At 37.7% G+C, this 21,347-nt stretch overlaps 1 protein-coding gene across 13 annotated transcripts in view; it reads right to left on the bottom strand.

Moving 5' to 3' along the window:
• The window catches only part of PTPRT (protein tyrosine phosphatase receptor type T), a 1,347,533-nt gene that overhangs the window by 963,285 nt on the left and 362,901 nt on the right, over positions 1-21,347 (bottom strand). The window lies entirely within an intron of this gene.

Genomic DNA, 21,347 nt, shown 5'->3' with positions numbered 1-21,347 from the left:
TGAGGTTCCTTCTAGCTCTAAATTCTACAAACCTACAAAGGCACACTCAATTGCTCTTCGAAGTTGAGATCTTGGACTCTTGTTAATATTAATCTCTTTGTTCTTGAATGTTTAAAGAGGCATTCCTTGACTAGGTCAACTGCTCACTGAACTAACCTCTGACTTAATGTACCACTGTAAGGTTAATATTTTAATTTTTATTAATTTAACATTAATTTTCATCAGAAAATAGCTGTAACATTTTGCTCCAGTAGTAAGTTTTCTACTATAGGAATAAATTTAAGAATCCTTATCTTTATCATTATCCATTGAGAGAACTCTTCTCTTACTACTGGTGGAAATTGATTATATACAATATTTTTGATACTATAAAATTGTGATGATAACATCTAGGGTAGGATCATTCTATAATGAGAGTAAGGAAAGATGGAACATCTAAATGAGAAAATAAAGAGAACCTGAGGATATAAGCTGGAAATCTGAGCAGAAAAAAAAAGAGATCTGTCATTGGGCTCTGGAGATGTCACAATTACCTATCTCTGCAAGTAAGTTGAGCACTATGAAGGGGATCTGGTATTCCCCTAAACCAAAATCTTTTATCTCCTCCCCTAGAACAGTTCCTCTTTCTAACTATTTCTGCCAGAAACTCCACCATTCAACCCTTTCTCCTATGTTAATCCTATGTTATCCTTGGATTGCTCTTCTCCATCACTTCTCATATCCAATCAAATACTAACTTCTATTGCTTCAATCTCCAACAATATTTCCCACATCCCCTACTTCTCTTGGCAAGTCTACTGTGAGAATTTCCTAAGAGATCTTTCCATCTCCACTTTTTCCTAGCTATAGTACATACTTTAGGCCATTGCAAAAAAAAAAAAATCCATTTAGTCATTTAGTCATGCTCAAAAAATTTCAGAGGCTCCCTAGTGACTACAAAGTAAAATTCAAGACTCTTCTATCTGGAATTCAATGTGACATGGGTCTTACTTTTCTATCTTTATCTAGTATTAGCCAGGTGATTTAATGAATAAAGTGCTAGGCCTGGCATCAAGATATCCTGAGTTCAAATCCAGCCTTAGATTCTTACTAGCTATGTGATGCTAGGCAAATAAATGTCTCAGTTTATTTATCTGCAAAATGTGCTGGAGAAGAAAATGACAAACCATTCTAGTCTCTTTGCCAAGGAAACCCCAAATAGTGTCATGAAGAGTTGAAGATAACTGAAACAACTGAATAACAAAAACAAATGTTCCAGCTGAATTGGCCTGTACTTTCTCTACCAAACATGACATGTGTTGTCTCACTTCTATGCCTCTGTTCAGATTGATGCTTGTGCCTGGGAAGTTCTGTCTATACCTGCTTACCTATTACATTCCTACTAATATCTTAAGTGTGACTCAAAATTTATTGCCTTCTCTATGAAGCAAGCCTTCCCTTGTTACCCCACCTATTCTCAAATTAATTTCCTTCTCGGATAAAAATTACAAGACTCCAAATGTGGAAGGATTTCCGAGGCCACTGTATCAAGCTTGTATATAATTCTACTGAAAATTGAAAAAGTACTAATGCTAATGAAGAAAAAATATGGATTTGCATGAAAACAACTTTATCATGATAAAATATTATATATATCAAATTAAGTTTTCTCCAAGAAAATTAATCTCTTTGTTTTATTTCATATTTTCATATGCATGGCAAACTTTAGAATTAATTTTCTTTCAATAATTTACTGAAAGCCAAGGACCAAAAGGAAGCTGGAGACTCCCTAACTACAATATTCCTCTTCTGACACTTACAGCTACCTATCTTGGGCAAGTATTTCCTCTTCTAAGTCTTCATTTCTTCCTCTGTAAAATGGGTATAAAACTTAACAGCTTCTTGGTATTTCAAGAGCTTGTTTGTGGAAAATGTCATAACTGCCTTAAAGCACCATATAGAAATAGAAGTTATTTTTATTTCAGCCTTAGGCAGATTTCTACTACACAATTGTCTAAATTTGAAAAATCAGATTATAGCATCTTTTATAAGGTCAGGAAATTGTCTCTAGAAAACCACTGCCCAACTTGATCAATGAACTCCGCTCTCTGGAGACATTCCTCCCAAGAGAAAATGATGGCTTGACTAGATGCCAAGGCAGTTGACTGACTCATCAAAGCCACATTGCTTACTGCCCATGAAGAGGACTTCTAGCTGCCTGCAAATACTGAGCTCTGCCAGGAGCCATCCATGATTCCAAAGACCCCTCAACTTCTTGGCCCAGGAGAGTATGGAAGACAGTATCATAGTCTGCAGCTTGGGATATGCTTCCATACCAATACTCTTCACAGGCCAATATCAGATATGTGAAAGTTTTTTTGTCATTGTTGGGGGGGGGGGTAGAGAGATGGAAAAAGATGTGTAAGGGATGTCCTTAGAAATAGAACTTTGGGATCCTGCATAGGACCATCCTTCAGTTCTCATAATGGAAATTGAGTCTTAGGAACTTCATTATGTTAAGGAAGCTAGACAGCGCAGTGGGTAGAGCACAGGAGCTAGAGTCAGGAAAAGACATTTCCTAGCTGAGTGACCCTGGTCAAACCACTTAAACTCTGCTTGCCTCAGTTTCTTCAACTGTAAAGGGGAAGTAATAACAGCACCTGCTTGTTGGATCAAATGAAAAAAACATTTTAAAGCTCTTCACAAAGGGCTTTGGCATATATTAGGTACTTAACAAATGTCTGTTCTCCCTCTCTTTTGAGAAATTGCCTATATGTGCTGGTGACCTTGGTGACTTTATTTTTCTCTCATCCATTCAGTATAATAATAACTCGTGTTTAAACAATAACTCACATTTTTCTAGTGCTTGAGGTTAGAACAGTCCTCACAGTAACCCTCTAGGGTGGAGAGGGTCAATGTTTCTATCTGTGTCATATGCATAAAGAAATTGAGGCTCAGAAAGGTTAAGACACTCATCCAGAGCCACATTATTACTATTAGAACACAAGTTTGAAGCCAGCTTTCCCCTGACCCCAAGCCTAGAATGCTTCCAAATATGTCACATTTCCTTATCAAGGAGAGATAGGAATAGGATCTTACTGAAATAAGGAAGTTCCAGATGCAGAGTGGTAACAATCTCTTTGGCATATAGTCTTGGAGAGGGGAGCACATGCAGTCAGTAAGCACCCAAGCTGGGACCTAAACTCAAGTACCCATGGCTTCAGACATGCCATCCTACTACTTTTCATCTCAGTGAACATTTATTAAATACTTACTCTATGTAGAGCACTATGCTAAGTGCTAACGGAGATGTAAAAACAATTAAAATTTAGAGTCCATGATTTCAAGGAGTTTCACAATTTAACACAGTGATTACAAATATAGAAATACTGAATAATGATATGTTATGATAATGACTAAAAGAATGTAATGGACACTTAAGAGGTGCAAAGGTCACTGTCGATAGAGTCACTTGGGGAAGGTTTCCTGGGAAAGATTGAATGTAACCTGAGCACTAATGAATGGGTAGGATGTCTATGTGGTCAGGCCAACAAGAAAGAAGACTCTTGAATACTATACCAAAGAGTATGGACTTTACGAAATGAGCAAAAATGAGCCATTAAAGTTCTGTTCTGAATAAAAAAAAGATTGGCATAAGCCAAGCTGTATGTAAGGGATCCCAGAACTTTTAGAATTAGAAGACCATCTTGTCCAAACCAGAATGAAAATTAATCTCTGTACCTCCACCCTCACTGAAAAAAAAGAAAATTAACCCCTATTATAACATATATGACATGAGGTCCTGAAGCCTGAGGACCTCAAATGAGGGAGAATTCCACCACCTCCCTAGGCAGCCCTTTTCCACTTTAGCACCATTCTGTTATGAAGGGTTTTTTTCTTGTCATTAAGACTAGAATTGCTGCCTTCCATTTTTGGCCCCCTTGGGGCCAATCAGAACAAATCTATTCCCTCTTCTTGCAAACCATCACCCTCATCCACCCCCAACTGAATTTCCTCTTCTACAAGTTATAAATCCTCAGTTCCTTCTACTGATGAGCTCATGGCATGGACTCAAGACCCTAAATAACCTTGGCTGTCCTTCTCTAGAAACTTTAGTTTAACTGTGGCCTTCTAAAACTGAAGTGCTCAGAACTGAACAAAGTACTCTAGATGGGGTCTGAATAGGAGACAGTAGAGAGGGACAATGAGATAGCCCAAAACTGAATTAGTTTTTTTTTGCAGCCACATTACTAGAGTGAATTATATTCAGCTTGCAGTCCACTAAACCCCCTAGATTTTTAAAAAATAAATTACTATATAGCCATGTCACCTCACCCTGAACTTTAGAAGTTGATTTTTAGAACATAAGTATCTGTTTTTACTCTTATTCCTACTGAATTCCATCTCAATAGATTCAGCTCAATGTTCTAGTCAGCAAAGATCATTTTTTTGAAATCCCGATTCTAATATCCCTTATGTTAGCTAACCTTCCAGGCCTTATGTTATCTGCAGATTTTATGAGTATGTCATCTATGCCTTTATCCAAGTCATTAATAAAGATGTTCAATAGCCCAGGGCCAAACACAGCTTCCTGGGGCATTCTACTGGAGACCTCCTGCCAAGCTGACAGCAAACTATCAATGACCATTCTTTCAATCCAACCATTCAACCTGTTCTAAATCGATTCAACTCCTATTATCTAATAGTCTACATCTCTCCAAATTTTCCACAAGAATAGTACAAAATACTTTATCAAATGCCTTGCTAAAATCTAAACAAACCCTATCACTGACATTTCCCTGATCTTTCAGTTTAGAAACCCAGTCAAAAAAATGAAATACAACATGGCCCATTCCTAATGAAGCCATAATGGCTCTTTTTAATCATTGCTTCCTTTTCCAAATGTTTACTATCTCATTATTGTCCCATTCTAGAATTTCCACAGAATTACGGTTGAATTCCATGATCTACAGTGTACAGACTATTTCATCAATTCCTTATTTTTTTGTAAGTTGAGAAATTATCTGCTATTCTCCAGTCCTGTGTTATCCCATGATCCTTCATAAACCACTGTCAAAAATTAAAGTTTAAAAAATCCTAGCAAGATTATCTATTTATCATTGTCTAAGACTTGACAATCAACTCTGTCTTTTAGTATCTGAGGATAAAATCAGTTCTTCAGGACCAAGTGATTTGGATTCATCAAAGGCAAATGGGTGTTCTTATACCATATCTCCTTACCTATCTTGGTTACCAAATCCCTGTCAGCCATTATCATTCTATCATTTCTACTGCAAAGGTCATCCTCTTTGACAGAGGAAACAGAAGCAAAATATGAAGTGTGCAGCTGCACCTCCTCTCTGTTATCAGTTATCATTCTGCCATCCAGTCTAAATAGTGGTCCTGTCCCCTTTTGATCTTTCTCTCATTGCAACTTGAAAAAAAGAAAAAGAAAAATCTTTTTATTCTCCTTCCTTTCCCTCACCAGCCTCTGCTAAGTCCAAGCTTTAGCCCTCTTGACACTATTTTTACAGAACTCTGCCAGGCTTTTATATTCCTCCTCTGTTACCTGCCCCTTACCTGCCTCTTCTGTGATATCTTTTGAAAATCTAAATTGATTGGTGAGGTCTCTGAGCATCTACATCAATCTCTTCAGACAAGATCTGTTTTCTCCCCTTCAGGGAATCTGTTTCCCTTTGTGTCTGCAAGTTTTTCATTCTTGAAGGTTTTTCCATCCCATCTTTAGCTAACTTCCCCTGTGGAATTTTAGTGTAAAATTAATAAGGCAGCAGTATGAAGAATAACTTGTAGAAGAAAGTGAGTCAATATGAAGGAGACCTATTAGGAAGCTATTGCAATAGTCCAGGCAGGTGGCGATAATGGTCTGAACTAATGTGGTGACAATTAGAATAGAGAGGAGGGAAGCTGTGCTTTGGATCAAGTGTTTTCCAAAAACAAGATTCATCACTCTAATAACTCTTGATGGCATGACAGAAAGAATGCTGAATTTGGAGTTAAAAAAAATAATAAACCTGTGTTGGCAATCACTGCTCTCCAATTATTACTTACGCATTTAAAGCAGCTTTTAAAAAGTTCATCTCAGTGCCCCTAACATGACTATTTCTCCCTCAAGACCAGTCAGATACTGATCATTTATTAAGTATTCACTACGTGCCAAGTACTGTACTAAGTAAAAGGAATACAATGATAAACAAATATAATCCTTGCCCTCAAGGAACTCACACTCTAATGGGGGAAACAATATGTAAATAAATACGTACATGTGTATATGAATATATGAGTATCACTCTAGTAGGGAAACAACATGTAAATAAATGTGTGTATGCAAAATATATACAGAGCAGATGGGAAATAAGCTCAGAGGGAAAGTACTAACAGCTGGAAGAATTATGATAATAAAAAGAGAGTAGTAGCTAAAGCCCAGGTATCTCCTCCTGGGAGGTCACCTGTGAAGTCACCAAGACTACCAAATCAGATTATATTTGCAGCAGTAGCAAAGGGCCTCTGGACTGCCTGACACTGTCACCTAACACAATGGATAGAGCCATAGACTGAGAGTCAGGAAACAGAGTACAAGACCAGGTTCTCCAGCTGGCTCACCCTAGAAAGGTTGCCTCCCTCTTTGCACTTTGGTTTCCCCACAGGATAGAGGTGGGGCTGGATTTGTCTCTTCCATATCTAATTTTTTACAGGCTCAGGTCTGTCTCAATTTTCATATCCTGTGATTCGAAGTCCCTTCCCCTTTTTAGAATCCTCTTTTTCCTATGTAAAATGACAAGGGTGGGCTCCCCAGCCTGAGGTCTCTTCTAGATTCCATGCTTATGATTCTCCCTTGAGTGACTAATTCTCCCTTGTCCAGCTGGAAGAAGAACAATAATGACCTCTCCCTCTCAAAACCAACAGCAGCAAGGCATGCGGCCAGCCCTGTGGACTTGCCATGGGTCACAGCCACATGGCTAATGGCTAACAGAAGAAGAATGAAATAACAATGCCACTGCTCATTGGAGTAAGGCTAATTAATTTTGATCGTGGCCTATCATCATAGCGGAGACTTGCCCCCGGATTAAATGTAAACCAGCCTTGCATAAATTGAATGACTTCTTTGAATATATAATTGAATTCGCAGAAGTGTGTGCCAGGGGGGCGTTTAAATAAGTGCACAAATATGATAAAAAGGACTTCACGCCATTATAGCTAACTCAGTAAGCAAAAATAATGGCAAGGCGCGTTCCAATTAGCGTTTGATTTATTTACTTTAACAAATCCAATTAGTAGGATGTTTTATAAAGTCATCCAATGTCAAATAGTCCTGAATTCGCCAGATAGGAACAATGTTTCTGATCAGCAAATAAAATTAAAAATAAAAGCGCTTCAAGCAGAGGATAGATCATAATAAATAAAGTCTTGGCTCAATGTCAGCTCAGGCATTCCCTAAAGGCTAAAGAGAAGCTAAGTATCAAACACAACTTTTTCCTTTGTAGAGAAATGTGATTCTAATCCAACAATACCCAACAAGCTTCTGAGTATCCTTTCTGTGCTATGCAGTGGAGAAACAAAGACAAAACTCAAAAACAGATCCTGCCTTCAGGGAGCTCAAATGTTCTGGAAAGAGGGTGGGAAGGAAGGACCCACCATGTAAATAGATGAATATTTTCATAATTATTTGGGGAGGGAGAGAGTACTAGATCGGGAAGGTCAAGAAAATCTTCCTAAAGGAGATGGTAAAAAGAGAATTCATTTCATATGCAATTTTCTAAAATGGAAGCAAAAGTTGGAATGATGGGAATTATGTTCTGATGTACACATACTGTAGTGAAGTTTTCTCAAACTGCATTGGTGGGAGAGGGTGTTTAATGACAGATGTAATGCGGTTATGTTGGGAAAAGTCTGGGAGTCAGGGTTTGTGAGATCTATCATCACCAACTCTGCCCCTAGTCCACTAACTGGATATATGACATTGATAATCTCTCTCTGTCTCTGTCTCTGTCTCTGTCTGTCTCTGTCTGTCTCTCTCTGTCTGTCTCTGTCTCTCTCCCACTTCTCATTTTCTTTTCCTTCATGAGAAAATTAGACTAGATGATCTCTGTGGTCTCTTCCCAACTAAGACTGTACTTTACTCATGGAATCACTGACTCTCAAAGTCACCTCTACTTTCCCACAAAGAAGTAGCTGTGCTTGCAAACCACCAACTTAAAGGATTCACTGGAACTGTGGAGAGACAGCGATATAAACACACTCTTACACTCACCCAGAACAATTCCCTGAGCCAAGAAGGTAGCTATGATCTTAACAGGACTAACTTCAAGTCAAAATGACTCAGATTTTAATCTATATCTTACAAACTGCTAAAAATTATCAAAGGGAATAATGGTTAAAGAAATTATGAAAAATGGACACACTGATGGTAGAATTGTGAAGTTCATTCAACTATTCTGAAAAAAAAAATTTGGATTATTTAAAGAAAGTGATGAAAATGTTCATACCCTTAGACCCAGTGATTACATAGGCATGTACCACAAAGCTATCAATAACAAAAATATCAAAGATCCATAAACACCAAAATATTCATACCATTACTATTTTATATTTCTATCCCCAGTGCCTAGCACAGTGTCTGACACACAGTTGGTGCTAATACTCAATTGACTGTTAGCAAAGAATGGGAAACAAAATACATAGGTAGGATTGTGAAATGGTTAAATTAACTGATTTGAATGTCATGCAATTAATTATACTAAGAAAAGATGAATATCAATATAAAAAGGCAAATGACCTAATGCCAAAGGAAGTAAACATCAGAAAAAAATATCTACACTATAGCAAGGTAAATGCAAAGAATACCAACAAAATAATCAAAATGGAATGTCATGAAATTATAATGACCAGAGCAGCTAGGTGGCTCAGTAGAGAGCCAGGTCTGATGATGGGAGGTCCTGGGTTCAAATTGGACCTCAGACACTTCCTAACTATGTGACCCTGGGCAAGTCTACTGTTCTTCTGCCTTGGAATTGATACTTAGTATCAATTCTAAGTCAGAAGATAGGGATTTTTTTAAAAGAAATTATAATGAGCAAGCTTGAACCCTAAGAAGAGAGAGGAAGATGTACCTCTTTCCCTACTTTGTAGAAACAGGAAACAATAAGTGTAGGGCACTTCTTATGATGCTGTACTTGGCTGGTTAGATATATTGCTTTTTGTTTATTTTCATTTATTTTCATTCTTTGTCAAAGGAGATGGCTCTCTGGAATGGAGTAAGATATACTGGAATATTTTGAAATGAAATAACAAAAACAAAAATCTGAGGCAGTATTAAATAGAATAAGTGTCAAATTTGATAATACCTGTAGGATGCTTAGCTCTGTGCCTGGTACATAGTAGGTATATAATAAATACTTATTTCCTACTTCCTTCCTCAAAGCCAGGAAAACCTGTATCCCATTTCCAATTCAGGAGACAATCTTGGGCAAATCATTTAACTTCTTAAAAGTACCGACAGCATAGAAAAGGTATCAGCCATGGAAGCTAGGGTAGCCATCAAGAGAGCACCAGTTCTAGTGATGGAAGCATCTGGGTTCAAATTTGACCTCAGACATTCCCTGAGTAAGTCATTTAGCCTTATTTGCCTAGCCCTTGCACCCTCATTTGTCTTAGAAGTGATACTAGGACAGAAGGTAAGAGTTTTTTTTAAAGGTATCAACTTCCATTGGTAGAAGAAATCCCTTCATCTGGGAATTCCCTATACTATAAAAATCATAATTTTATCCTAATCCATCAATAACAACTGAAATTTTAAAAAGAAATAAAAAAGGAAACCATTGCTTCCAATCTACAGGGCATTAGGCTGAGTGAATCTGGGTTAGGGATTCCCCCACTCAATCTTCACTAAAGCAATATGAGCAGAGGTAGACCAACTTTAACTTGAGAGAGCTCTCAGTGACAGACTCCTATTTGCTCAGTGTTGCTCACATTTTGGCTCCACAAAATAAATAAATAAATAAAAAACAAATAAATAAATAAATTCAGGCATCTGTTAGAAAGAGAAACTTTCATACCAATTTTAAATGGCCCTGTCCTACATCTGTTTCAGCTGTTTCTCAGGGATGGCTGGGGACCTTTCCCTGGCTCTCATGCAACAGTGTATTATTCTGTTGCCTTCTCCAAATGGCAAATGACAATTTGAAGATAGACTAAATGGCCTGACTTATTCTTTTCACACAGTCCAGCATTCCCTTCCCCAAGGCCATGGGCCAATCTAGAGTGAGAGAGAGAAGAAGAGATCAGGCTTCTGAGGAAAATGAGATTTCAGACCAGAGGCAGATGCTATGGCTCACCCTGGCAAGCAGGGGAAGATGATGAAGGAGCTTGTCTGTGGGATCAGGAAAGAGCTTTCTCCCTGTCCAGCAGAGAGATACAAAGCAACTTGGCTAAGGAGGAGAGAGGAATGGTGTGGCAAGGAGAAAAATTCACTTTTAGCTGAAGCATCTAACAGAAGCTATAACTGGAGGAAAGTTACTCCTACCTCCATACTCCCTCCCCCACCCAAGGACTGGTGTGATCCATCATCATCTATAGCAGCCTTTTTATTCCCCCTTTAGACAACTATCAAGAAGCTGACATTTCATAAGTATATGTAATCAAGAAAATCCATGCTCCTCTTCCCCACTCTCTCTCTCTCTCTCTATATATATATATATAGTTTCCTCTTCCTCTCTCAACAATAGAAGTAGGTGATAAAGTTATGTTGGCTTTTAGTTTTGATATGGTCTGAGGACCAGATGTGGGATTTCACTAATATGTGGAACTGTGAAGAACTTCCCTCTGCCAAAGCAGACCAAAGAAATGCCTGGGACACTGATTGTTATTGTGTGGTTCAGTTGTGTTCTATTCTTCATGACCCCATGGACCATAGCTCCCTATGAGGTTTTCCTGGCAAGGGGGCATTGATGGTTAAGTGATTTGTCCAGGTTCAAACATCCATCAAGTTTCTGAGACAGGATTTAAACTCAGGTCTTCCTGACTCTGAGCTCAGTTAGTTCTCTATTTAAAATGCCAAAGGAAACAAACATGAAAATAAAAACTAGAAAATTACTATAAAATGATTCAAAGTAGGGGGCTGCTGGGTGGCTCAGTAGATGGAGAGCTAGACCTAGAGATGGGAAATCCTAGGTTCAAATCTGACTTCAGGTACTTCCTAACTGTGTGACCCTGGGCAAGTCACTTAACCCCCATTGCCTAGCTCTTAGTGCTCTTCTGTCTTGGAACTAATATATAGTATCTATTCTAAGATGGAAGGTAAGGGTTTAAAAAAATAAATAAAATTAAATGATGCAAAATAAAATGAGCAGAACCAGGAAAATGTACACAGTGGCAGTAATAACATATAATAATCAACTGTGAAGGACTAAACTATTATCAGCAATGCAAGGATCTAGGACAATTTAAGTCTGTAAGATGTATAAACACCTTCACTAGTAAGAGGAGTTTTCTAATCCAGAAATTCCTGTTACCAATGAAATTACAGGTCTAATTCTTATCTTCCTTCTAATATCAAGGTATAGATGGTGAATTTGCAGATGACCAAAAAAGTAGAAGATATATTATATAATAGAAACAGGATCTAATAATATTTTTATTGTCTATAACACTGGATTGAACTAACAAGATGAAAGAGAGAACTAAGTTTTATATTTGAGTTAAAAAATTCAGCTATAAAAGTTCAAGATGGAGGGAGACAGATAATATTTTAACTGAAAAGGTTTTGAGAACCTAGGGGGCTCAACATATATAGAACATGGTAGCCACAAAAAAAGAAAACGTGAATATAATCCTGAGCTGCATTAATAACACAAGAATGTCTAGATAGAGAGAGTTGATGGTTCTGCTGTGCATTCCCATGATCTCTACAACTGTTCTAGACATACTGTATTTTAGGAAGAATACTGAAAAGCTAAAGAATCTGAAGAGTGACTAAAAAGGTGAAGGAACTCAAAATCATACCATATGAGAATCATCTGAATAATCTGGGGACTTTTAGCTTGGAGAAAGGAAGGCTGAGGTTGGGGAGCAGGACAGGAGGCTGAAATCCTCCTGTATTTAAAGGACTGTCAGATCAAAGAGGTATAAGACTTGTCCTACTTAGCCCCAGAGAGCTGAATCAGAAAAAAGGGGGGGTGAAAAGTGTAGGAAAAAAAAACACTTTAATTTGACAAAGGAAAATGGATGGTTTAGACATGAAGGAGGGAGTTCTCCCTCTAAAGAGATCTTCAATTAGAGATGAGATAACCAATCAGTTGGAGATGTTACTCAAAAGTGGGTTGAAAACAATGGTCCCTAAAATTCCCTTAAAGGGATGAGCTTAAATGGATCAGAGCTAAATTGATCTATCTCAAGGGTTTAAGGTTGTGAGGACAAATGACTACTTTTACCTATAGAGAGGACAGAGACCTCTATGAATACTAAGGCCAGATATCAGGGGGGTCAATAACTGTGGAGAATATGCCTGGGGCAGTACTAGATGGTAAAAAGAGAGAAAAATGTCATTCTGACTAGCTCTGTTGTTAAAAAAGAAAAATTAGGGGGGAAAACATACCCTATTCTAAGGCAAGGCACCTTTCTGTATGAGCTCCTAACTTCTCCTAGCCTGTTTTCTCATCTCTAAAGTAGGGCTAATAATTCTTATAATACCTCCCTCACAGAGCTGTTGTGCCATTCAAATGAGATAAGCGAAGGAAATTCACAGGGACTGGGCTTGTGATTTTATTAGTATAGAGAATTCCCACGGGAGGAAATTCCTTCTACCTATGTAAATTGGTACCATCTCTACAACTTATATAGTTTTTGAGAGTTGTCTAAAGTCAGGACAATCTGGGTTCAAGTGTCACCTTTGAAATACACTATTTTTTGTGTCACTAGACAAATCACTTAAGCTGTCTATGCCTCAGGCAACTTTCTAAGACTAAACTAAGCATAGTTGCCATTCTGCATTAGTAAGTAGAAGGTCATTGCTCACACTGAGTCTCCTATACTGATGAATCACAGGTCTAGTTAAAAATTTTTCATGTTATTTTTATTATCCTTATTTGAAAACACAGTCATTTTGGATATGAGTTTGAGTCCTGGCTCTGACTGAAAGTCTTCAGAAAAACTTGAGCAAGTCATTGAAACTCTATGGGCCTCTGAGGTCATCTATTATCTTTATCTATAAAATGGGGATAATAATACTCATACTACCTATAGTTCATAGGATGGTTTTGTAGAAAGGATTATGAACCTGAAATTGTTACACAAGGTAAGCTGATACAAAAATATTATTCTTTTTATCCAAGAAAGTCTTCGAAACTATTAGCAATGGGAGCTGACTGGATAGGAGAAAAGAAAGGAAAGGAGTGAAGAGAAAACCAGAACTTATCAAGTGGGAAAGCTTACAGGATATGCTTTACTGAATAAGATTCTAAGGCAAAAACTGACTGGGCATATCCTTGGATCTTACTAACAAAGCATAGTGACTATTAGAGGTTATCAAAATAGCTTTCTTACTCTGTAATCCTTATGCTTTTTTAAGACATTTACTCAGACTAAGCTATTGCATGGGACAAACAAGGAAAGAATTGTGCAGGCTAATTGTAAGCTCTTGACAACTCTTCTTCAATAGCAAAACAAAGTTGGTACCCTTGGTGAGAAGACAGGCTATTTTTATGTGGCTTAGGACTGGCACTTTTAGAAACAAGGGGTTTTTATAAAACAGTTTCTCAAAAGAACAAAAACTCATGGCAATCTGAATTCTCAAGACCAAAGCAGCAGAGGGATACTACCCAGAGCCAGAAAAAGCTTTAAAGAAAAATGCATCCCTTTGTATGTAATTCAGATGGACCTTTCCAGGTTGACAGTAGCTCTCCTGAACCCCACCCCAATACCCTATTACCATATGAAGAATAAATCATTTATGTAACATTTTCTGATTATGAAGTACTTCATGCATAAAATCCTATTAGAATCTACCTGTAAGGTATGTGGGACAGGAATTGTTTCTATTTTCAATGAAGAAACTAAAGCAAAGAACATTGCCCAAGATCCACAGTTATAAAGGAACAAATGAATAGACTCAAACCAAGTTCTTATATATCTATGAGAGGGAGGAGGGGAAAATCGACCTTATTTTCACATCACTTTCAGTTTTGAATGAATCCTTCCCACTTCTTCTACATAAAGTGGTAATCCATGTAATAAGTAATTCAAAGAGGAGGATGAGAGGAGCTGTTTGCAAAATTCAGCAATTAGTTAGCAAGCATTTATTATATGCGGGGCTCTGTATTAAGCCCTGAGGATACAAAGAAAAGGGGAAACAATCTCTACCTTCAAGAAGCTTACATTGTAATATCAGAGAACAGCATGCAAATAATTAAGTACATACACAATATATACAGAACAGATGCGAGATCATCTCAGAGGAAAGATAATAACTGGGGGGGGGAGTGGGGGGGGGAACAGCAGAGGACAGCCTCCTGAAAAAGGTAGAGAGTTTACCAGGATGGGGTCTAGGTTAATGTGACTGGTACTAGGTTACAGTAATTGGAAACTGTGACCAAGGACCCCTGGCAAAAATTCAAGATGAAAGGCTTGATCCAGAAAAGGCATCCCTGCACTGACTCTCATACCTCTACTGTCATAAGTGACAATATGAGATGGTAGGAAGACTTATTTGAAATCAGAATACCTGATTCTGCTACTTATTACCTGTATAACTTTAGGCAAATCATATACCCTCCCTTTCAGAACTTCATCTTCTTCCTCTATAAATTGAAGGTATGGAATATGACATACACTGTCAGATACAGTCAGTATGTTGGTTGTACTTAATTGTTTTTCTTTGTTAAAAGGCTGGTTGTTTGGTCATTGTCTTTCCTATTTGAAGAGGACCAAAACAGCATCACTGATGATATATCTTTTGACTCCTGCATAAATTAGATTTAAGAGAGGCTGAGTTGTAACAAGTCATTGACCTCTTCCAGAGTTATCTAAGTCCATTGGCAAGAAAAAGGTCAAAATGACTGGTGATGGCTTAGGATGAAATAAATGATCTTGGATCCATAAGGCCTAATTAAGCTCTAAACACTCTAAAACACCTGCTTCAGTCACCTTCGTGACCTTTGTTCTCATCTTCCCCTTCTTCCAAAGGAAGTCTTCCCATTCTTGGAGTAGATAACTCCTCTGACTCATTAACTATTTTGAGGCTTTTCAGTTACCCTCAACCTGATTTAAACCATCTACCAAGAAGGTTTACTGGCATATAGCCACTATACATGCTAGAGCTTCTTGTAGTTACAGGTGAGGGCTGGGTAGCAGGTGAACACCAAAGGAGAAAATCAGCCCTTAACACCCCATACACATCTGTTAAAAGTCTAAGAAATATATCAATTGAATTCCATATTATGTGAATTGTTTCATACTTAGAGTTATCCATTATTGTAAAAAAAAAGGGGGGGGGTGAATGTATGTGTTTTTCTCTTTTCTTCCAGGCCAAATTTGACCCTTATAATAACAGAGTTCACTTTAATTTATTTTTGCCCTCTCCTGTGTTATATTATTTTCTTGGTTCTGCTTATTTCACTGTGTATGATTTTGTGTGTTTTTCTATGGATATCTTTTTTTAAGGTTCCAAAGTAGTTTCTTGCTGATTCCAAGCCCAATATTATATCTACTATACAATCTAGCTGTTGTCTAGATCTGCCAGCCAGCCAGTCCACTCTCCTTTTGGTTCCATGGAAGAGCAATGTACTTCCTATAAGAATTCATCTTGGAGATAAATTCTTATTACAGCTCTTATAAAGTCATCAAGAAATAAACTTGGCAATTTTCAAAAGGAACCAAAGCTATCCACAGTCACTTGGGGAAAAAATGCTCTAAATCACTATTGATTAAAGAAATTTAAATTAAACAATTCTGAGAAACTATCTCACACTTCAAATTGACTAACATGACAGAAAAGGAAAATGAAAAATGCTAAAGGTCATGTGAAAAAATTGGGACACTAATGTACTATTGGTGGATTTGTAATCTGATAATCATTCTTGAGAACAATTTGGAACTGATCAAAAGGACATAAAACTATTTGCCCTTTTCCCCAGCAACACCACTAATATCTGTATCTCAAAGAGATCAAAGAAAAATGAAAAGGTACTATTTGTACAAAAAATATTTATAGCAGCTCTTTTTGTGGTGCTAAAGAATTGGAAATTGAGGGGAAGCCATTCAATTGGGGAATGGTTGAACAATTTGTGGTATGTGATTTTGAAGGAATACTCAAAAAGGCTATAAAAATAATGAGCAAGATGATTTCAGAAAAACCTGGGAAGACTTACATGAACTGTTGCGAAAAGGAAAGTGAGCAGAAACAGAAGAATATTGTATACAATAACAAAATTATTATGAGATGATCAAATGCAAAAAAAACTTAGCTACTCTCATCAACACAATGATCCAAGGCAATTCAAATACTATTTACCTCCAGAGGGAGAACTGATGTACTCTGAAAACAGACAGAAGCATTTTTTTTAACCTTCTTCATTTTTCAGAGGGGGCGGTTGGCTATGTTTTCTTTTGTAATATGGCTAATATGAAAATCTATTTGCATGTTTCACATACATAATCACTGTTAAAACACTTGCCTTTTCAAGGAGGGAGAAGGATGTGAGGCGGTGAAATCTGGAACTCTGAATTTTAAAAAATGATTATTAAAAACTATATAGACTTCCGGTCAAGATGGTGGCTTAGAGAAAGCTAAAGTTCAGATCTCCAGAAACCCTTCCTTACCGATCTCAAACTATATGCTCCTATGGCACCAAAATTCAAAACAAACAACAGCATAGACCCCGGGAATCCTCCTCCTGGACCTGGATCCAAAGGTATGCCCCCCCCAAAACCCAGAACCCGAGATCACTCGGACCTAAGGGGTAGGCAGAAGGAAGGTCCCAGGACCCATTCCCCCCAACCCAGAGTGCTGAATCCAAGGCAGCAGAGGGAACCTCAGAGCCTCAGGGCCAGCTATTCTGAAGGCCTCTTCCTGAAAACAACCTGATTCAGACTCGGGGGCACCCAACACAGACAGCAGGGAAACAGAGAGAGACAGGGGGAGCCTGTAGCCCTCTGGCTGGATCCTTCCATCTGAGTCTCAGGGAAGGTCCCTGCCTCAGGGCATACTCAATTCAACCCAGCGTAAGTAATCCTATTAAAAGCCCTCTGAGCTCCGGGAAGCCATGGCCCCTCCCCCCTCAGAGTGCTGGGTCTTCTGACCGGCAAAGGAATTGAAACACCTCACAGAGAGTGCCAAGCTAAGCTCAGAGCATGGAAGTAAGGCAACAGAGAAGCATCGGGAGGGAACTGAGGAGGGCAGTAACACCTAAACACCAGCAATTCCTGGCTTCCTCAGGAAGACAGAACTGCTGCGGAGAACAGACAATTTACCTAGGGCTAAAGCCTCTGAACACCAGACAGAGATAAGAAGAGCTACTCCTCCCCACTCAGAGATGGCAAATAGCACAGAAGCACAAAAGTCTCAACAGTCCAAGAAAAACAAGAAGAAGGGGGCGACTTTGGACACATTTTATGGAGCAAAAATACAAAATACAGAGGATATAGAAGAGGAAACACAAGCAAATGCTCCAAAACCTTCCAAAGGAAATGGAAACTCTCAACAAACCCATGAAGAATTTGAATCAGAAATGATCAAAAAGATGGAAGCCTTCTGGAAAGAAAAGTGGGAAATAATGCAAAAGAAATTCACACATCTACAAAACCAGTTTGACCAAACTGTAAAGGAAAACCAAGCTTTAAAGCTCAGAATTAGGCAACTCGAAGACAACGAGCAAGAATTAATAAAGCAAAACCAAAAGACCAAGAAATTAGAAGAGAACATAAAATATCACACTGACAATGTCATAGGCTTGGAAAATTGGGGGAGAAGAGACAATTTAAGAATAATTGGACTACCAGAAAAGACAGAAATAAACAGCAAACTCGACATCGTAATGCAAGATATAATCAAAGAAAATTGCCCGGAGATCCTAGAACAAGAAGACAATGCAGTCACTGAAAGAGTTCACAGAACACCCTCTACACTAAATCCCCAAAAGACAACTCCCAGGAATGTAATTGCCAAATTCCAAAGCTTTCAAGAAAAAGAAAAACTCTTACAAGAAGCCAGAAAAAGACAATTTAGATATAAAGGAATGCCAACCAGGATCACACAAGACCTTGCAAGTTCCACTCTGAATGACCATAAGGCATGGAACATGATTTTCAGAAAGGCAAGAGAGATGGCTCTTCCACCAAGAATCAGCTATCCATCAAAACTGACTATATACTTCCAAGGGAAAGTATGGGCATTCAACAAAATAGAAGATTTCCAAGTTTTTGCAAAGAAAAGGCCAGAGCTCTGTGGAAAGTTTGATATCAAAAAACAAAGAGCATGGAATACCTGAAAAGGTAAATATGAAGGAAAGGGAAAAGGAGAAAAATGTTATCTTTTTCTTTTACTCAAACTCTCTTCTATAAGGACTACATTTATATCAATCTATGTATATTAACATTTGGGGAAAACATAATGTGTAAATAGGGGGAAAAGAAAGACCAAATAGAATAATCTTTCTCACACGAAGATTCACACGGGAAGGGGAGGGGAAGAAAACTCCTATAAGAAGGAGAGGAAGAGAGTTTTTAGTAAACCTTACTCTCAGGGAAATCAACTCTGAGAGGGAAGAACATCCATATCCATTGGGATCTTGAATTCTATCCTACCCAACAAGGGTAGGGAGAAGGGAAAACCAATGGGGTTAGGGGGGAGGGAACACAAAAAAGGGAGGGAAGAAGAGGGGGGAGGGGGAGGGAACAAAAAGGGAGGGACTAGAAAGGGAAACATATCAAGGGAGGGGACAAGGGGGACTGATTCAAAGTAAATCACTGGAATAAAAGGTAGAGCTGAAGAAAGAAGGTTAGAATTAGGGAAGGATATCAAAATGCCAGGGAGTCCACAAGTGACAATCATAACTTTGAACGTGAATGGGATGAACTCACCCATAAAATACAGACGAATAGCAGAATGGATTAGAATCCAAAACCCTACCATATGTTGTCTTCAAGAAATACAGATTAGGCGGGTAGACACCCACAAGGTCAGAATTAAAGGATGGAGTAAGACCTTCTGGGCCTCAACTGACAGAAACAAGGCAGGAGTGGCAATCATGATATCTGATAAAGCCAAAGCAAAAATAGACCTGATCAAAAGGGATAGGGAAGGCAATTATATTTTGTTAAAAGGGACTTTAGATAATGAGGAAATATCACTAATCAACATGTATGCACCAAATAATATAGCACCCAAATTTCTAATGGAGAAACTAGGAGAATTGAAGGAAGAAATAGACAGTAAAACCATATTAGTGGGAGACTTGAACCAACCATTATCAAATTTAGATAAATCAAATCAAAAAATAAATAAGAAAGAGTTAAAAGAAGTGAATGAAATCTTAGAAAAATTAGAATTAATAGACATATGGAGAAAAATAAATAGGGACAAAAAGGAATACACCCTCTTCTCAGCACCACATGGCACATTCACAAAGATTGACCATATACTAGGTCACAGAAACATGGCATACAAATGCAGAAAAGCAGAAATAATAAATGCAGCCTTTTCAGATCACAAGGCAATAAAAATAATGATCAGTAATGGTGCATGGAAAACCAAATCAAAAACTAATTGGAAATTAAACAATATGATACTCCAAAATTGTTTAGTTAGAGAAGAAATCATAGAAACAATGAATAATTTCATCGAGGAAAATGACAATGGCGAGACATCCTTTCAAACCTTATGGGATGCAGCCAAAGCAGTAATCAGAGGTAAATTCATATCCCTGAGTGCATATATTAACAAACTAGGGAGAGCAGAGATCAATCAATTGGAAATGCAGATAAAGAAACTTGAAAGCAATCAAATTAAAAACCCCCAGCAGAAAACCAAACTAGAAATCCTGAAAATTAAGGGAGAAATTAATAAAATCGAAAGTGATAGAACTATTGATTTAATAAATAAGACAAGAAGCTGGTACTTTGAAAAAACAAACAAAATAGACAAAGTACTGGTCAATCTAATTAAAAAAAAAAGAAGAAAAGCAAATTAACAGTATCAAAGATGAAAAGGGGGACAGCACCTCCGATGAAGAGGAAATTAAGGCAATCATTAGAAATTACTTTGCCCAATTATATGGCAATAAATACACCAATTTAGGTGATATGGATGAAAATATACAAAAATACAAACTGCCTAGACTAACAGAAGAAGAAATAGAATTCTTAAATAATCCCATATCAGAAAATGAAATCCAACAAGCCATCAAAGAACTCCCTAAGAAAAAATCCCCAGGGTCCGATGGATTCACAAGTGAATTCTATCAAACATTCAGAGAACAGTTAATCCCAATACTATACAAACTATTTGACATAATAAGCAAAGAGGGAGTTCTACCAAACTCCTTTTATGACACAAACATGGTACTGATTCCAAAACCAGGCAGGTCAAAAACAGAGAAAGAAAACTATAGACCAATCTCCCTAATGAATATAGTTGCAAAAATCTTAAATAGGATACTAGCAAAAAGACTCCAGCAAGTGATCAGAAGGGTCATCCACCATGATCAAGTAGGATTTATACCAGGGATGCAGGGCTGGTTCAATATTAGGAAAATCATGCACATAATTGACCACATCAACAAGCAAACAAACAAGAACCACATGATTATCTCAATAGACACAGAAAAAGCCTTTGATAAAATACAACATCCATTCCTATTAAAAATACTAGAAAGCATAGGAATAGAGGGATCATTCCTAAAAATAATAAACAGTACATATCTAAAACCATCAGCTGATATCATCTGCAATTGAGATAAACTAGATGCACTCCCAATAAGATCAGGAGTGAAACAAGGATTCCCATTATCACCTCTACTGTTTGACATTGTACTAGAAACACTAGCAGTAGCAATTAGAGAAGAAAAAGAAATTGAAGGCATCAAAATAGGCAAGGAGGAGACCAAGTTATCGCTCTTTGCAGATGATATGATGGTCTACTTAAAGAATCCTAGAGATTCAACCAAAAAGCTAATTGAAATAATCAACAACTTTAGCAAAGTTGCAGGATACAAAATAAACCCACATAAGTCATCAGCATTTCTATATATCTCCAACACAGCTCAGCAGCAAGAACTAGAAAGAAAAATCCCATTCAAAATCACCTTAGACAAAATAAAATACCTAGGAATCTATCTCCCGAGACAAACACAGGAACTATA

The sequence above is a fragment of the Monodelphis domestica genome, chromosome 1, assembly GCF_027887165.1.
Source record: "Monodelphis domestica isolate mMonDom1 chromosome 1, mMonDom1.pri, whole genome shotgun sequence".
Lineage (NCBI taxonomy): Eukaryota > Metazoa > Chordata > Mammalia > Didelphimorphia > Didelphidae > Monodelphis > Monodelphis domestica.
Note: the sequence above shows the minus strand (reverse complement) of the source record. Positions and strands in the feature narration are given on the sequence as shown.